Here is a 4,308-nt window from a genome sequence, read left to right as displayed (position 1 = left end):
CCAGGACTTCTTGACAGGTTGATGATAGTGCCTCCTTTACTCCTTGCCATTTCTCATCGATGGTCTCTTCCTCTACGAGCTCTTGTAGGACCTGAAACTTGTTGAAGAGTAAGATGGTGAACTCTTCTAGCTTGGTTGGGTCTTTCAGGAGCATGGTGTTGTAACGCTGACGTTGGTTGGTTCCTCCTATCCAATTCCTCTTCAACTTAAGCTGCATCCGGGCAACAAGGAGATGATGGTCTGAAGCAATGTCTGCTCCTTGTTTGACACGTACATCCTGAAGAGATCTCCTGAACTTCTTCCTGATGCACACATGGTCAATCTGGTTCTCTGTCGACAGGTCTGGTGATACCCACGTCGCCTTGTGTATCCTTCTGTGATGGAAGAAGCTTCCTCCAATGACCAGGTTGCCTGTGACGCATACGTCAGCAAATTGCTCCCCGTTGTCATTCATCTCACCCAGCCCCTGCTGCCCCATGACCTCCTCATAGCCCCTGTTGTCACTGCTGATCTTGGTGTTGAAGTCGCCCATGACGATGATGACGTTCCGTCCTGGACGGTCCTGTACAATGGTAAGCAGTCTGTTGTAAAAGTCCTCCTCGTCCTCCTCTTCACTGTCATTCGTTGGTGCGTAACACTGGATGACGTCCACGTTGATCCTCCTCTTTTTGGTACGGAAGGAGGCTGTGACAATCCGTGGGCCATGTGCCTCCCACCCAATGAGCGCTCCCTGGGCTGTCTTAGATAACATCAAGGCGACTCCCTGGGTGTGCGACGCGTCTTCTTCCTTATGCCCCGAGAACAGCAGCAACTTCCCTGTGGCAAGCCTCCTCTGACCGGAACCAGTCCATCTTGACTCGCTCAGTCCAAGGATGGCAAGGTTGTAATTCCTCATCTTGGCAGCCACTTGTGCAGTCTTTCCTGTTTCGTACATGGTGCGCACGTTCCATGTTCCGATGGTGATGGTGGTCCTGGTGGAGATGACGGTCATCGGCCTGGCAGCTTCCAGAGACTGGCTTTCACTACCCGGCATCATAAAACCTCCAGCTGGAGATCCATCATCTCCCAGTACCGAAATGTTTGTTGATGTATCTGTTGGCGTTTCTGTAGCAATGGGTTTTTCTATGGGGAGGGGTCGCTAGCCCCTTGCCCAACCCTCCTCCTTTCTCATCACAGGCTTGGGACCGGCAATGGCGATACTTTACCCACTCTTCAGCCAGAGCTGGGAAGAGGAGCAAGTTCCTTCAGAGTGGAAAGAGGGCTACCTCATCAAGCTCCTGAAAAAAGGTGACCTCAGCTCTTGCTACAACTCCAGAGGATAACGCTGCTGTCCATCCCAGGAAAGGTGTTCAACCGAGTCCTATTGAACAGGATGAAGGACGCTATCGACCCCCAGCTCTGAGATCAGCAAGCTGGCTTTCGCAAGGATAGATCCTTCACTGACCAAATAGCGACGCTGTGCATCATCTTGGAACAGTCACTGGAGTGGAACTCGCCCCTCTATGTCAACTTTACTGCCTATGAAAAGGCATTTGACAGCGTAGACAGACAGACCCTCTGGAAGCTGCTGTGACACTATGGTGCGCCAGAGAAGATCATGAACATCATCCAAAACTCCTACGAGGGGATGACCTGCAGGGTGGTCCATGGCCGACAACTCACCGACGCCTTCCAAGTAAGGACAGGAGTGAGACAAGGATGTTTGCTGTCACCTTTCCTGTTCCTGCTCACGATAGACTGGGTTATGAAATCATCATCAACCCAAAAGCAGAATGGCATCCAATGGACTCTCTGGACACAGTTGGACGACATTGATTTCGCCGACGATCTGGCCGTTCTCTCCCACACCCAGCAACAGATGCAAGAAAAGACCATCACTGTTGAGGAAACCTCAGCTTGTTTGGGCCTCAGCATCCACAGGGGAAAGAGCAAGATCCTCAAGGTCAACACAGCAAATACCACACCCATCAGGCTGGAAGGTGCAGCACTAGAAGAGATGGAGAGCTTCACCTACCTTGGCAGCATCATTGACAAACAAGGTGGGACAGATGCTGATGTTAGAACCCGAATTGGCAAGGCAAGGGCGGCTTTCCAACAACAGAAGAATGTCTGGAGATCCACAGACCTGACAGTCAACATCAAGACCAGGATCTTTAACACCATCGTGAAGCCTATCTTACTTTATGGAGCCAAGACCTGGAGAACCACTGTCACCACCATAAAGAGAATCCAGACTTTCATCAGCACCTGCCTCAGAAGGATTCTGTGAATTCACTGGCCAGACAGAATTAGTAACGAACAACTGTGGCAGCGGACAAGACAGCAGCCTGCAGAAGAAGAGATCCTCCAAAGACACTGGAGATGGATCTGCCACATGCTCCGCAAGCCTGCATCCAGCACCACAAGGGAAGCCCTCACCTGGAACCCGCAGAGGAAAAGGAAGAGAGGTCGCCCAAGGAATACATGGCGTCGTGACCTGGAGGCAGACATGAAGAGGAGAGGCCACACCTGGGGACAGCTGGAGCGACTGGCTCAGGACCGGGATGGCTGGAGAATGTTTGTTGGTGGCCTATGGGCCCCGTTCAAGGCAACAGGCCTGACACTACACTAGTGGGAGCAGGTCTCCGGACCTCCCCCCACGATCTCCGGCAGCAAAACTGCTGCAGTGGGAGCAGGTCTCCTGACCTCCTCCACGATTTCCGGCAGCGAAACTACTGCTGGGGTTGGTGGTCTCCAGACCTCCTCCCCTTCCTCATGGCCGGCAGCTCCCTTTGGTGGGGTTCCGGCCACAGTACTTCCTGCTGCGATGCAGAGCAACAGGCAGCCCCAGGCGATGCGGAGCAGCTGGCAACCCCAGGCGATGCGGAGGCGTTGGCAACCGCCACGCTATGCGGAGCGGCGGGCAACCCCAGGCGATGCGGAGCGGCGGGCAACCCCAGGCGATGCGGAGCGGCGGGCAACCCCAGGCGATGCGGAGCGACAGGCAACCCCAGGTGATGCGGAGCGACGGGCAACCCCAGGCTAAGCGTGGCAGGCATCCTTGGGTGAAGCGAGGCAGGCATCCTTGGGAGAAGGATTGGACGCTTGAAGGCGCTGTTATCCACGCAGGACACCACGTGTCACAAAGACGGCCGAAGTGGGTGGCGTCAGAACCAGGAAATGATGAACACAACAGACAGGACAGATGAATTGAAATGATGGGGATGATTGCTTGCGCCGGTTTATTGTAAATAAAAGGTATAACAAACACAAAAACACAGGACACGGCACTTCACGTCAAAATAAAGAGACAAACAAAAACAGACTAACACTTAACAAAATGGTGAGCAGATCGACCGACTAACAAACACGATGAGTTTAAACAAACAAGTATCATGCTGGTCCCACCAGCACGTAATAGCAATTGATTCTAAACTCTATTTGGTTTCTTCTCTTCTCTCTCCCGTTCTCCACTCACTGAACAACCAACCGCGAGTGGGTGAAAACATGTTGCTTTTATGCAGCTGTACCAAGACTCGATTGCTAATCAATCATTTAATTGGAGTCTCGGTACAACTGCACGTGAATTAATAAAGTGCAATTCCCTGTGCTCACATATTAATTTTTACTTGCACGTGAAGTGCTGTGCAATCCTCATGCCTAAATACAAATATACATTTTAAACACTTGTGTTACACAGACCAGTTTATATCCCGTGTACCAGTGACTATACACCAACATTTAACACACCACACGCAACATATAACAGATAATATACACAGGGGTGGGCACTTTGTCACAATGACAAAAAGCTAAAGTTTTCAGGGATGAAATAATACAGTATGTGGTAAAAGAGCATCAACTGTCTCTTGTCTTTTTCACTAGAATATCAATATGATGGTCAAAAATATATGCATATATATACAGTACACAGGATTTTATACAGCACTGTATATTCCTACAATACATAGTGCATTGAGAAAGCACCATGTTTGGAATCAGAATAAAGGAAATTATTATGTAATCATGTGCAGTCATCGTTTTGTTAAGTAGAATTATGTATAGTATTACAATATGTTACATTATGTGTGTAATGGTAAAAGTAAAGCGAAAATTGTATTTAAAACTGTCCAAAATGTTTACTTGGGGGCTAAGAATGAAAAAGTGTCCGAATAAAACCCTAATAGCTGGTTTCACAGACTAATCTTGGACTACTCAATGTTTATTTAGGTAATTCTAGACGTGGGCTAATCCAGATCTGTGAAACAGCTCTTAAATGTTCAAATTGCGAAATGCTTACTTGTTTTAAATCTGTGACTGACCGAAATG

The sequence above is a fragment of the Polyodon spathula genome, chromosome 18 (assembly GCF_017654505.1).
Source record: "Polyodon spathula isolate WHYD16114869_AA chromosome 18, ASM1765450v1, whole genome shotgun sequence".
Taxonomy (NCBI): Eukaryota; Metazoa; Chordata; class Actinopteri; order Acipenseriformes; family Polyodontidae; genus Polyodon; species Polyodon spathula.
The sequence above is the reverse complement of the archived record's forward strand: the minus strand, read 5'-3'. Positions refer to the sequence as shown.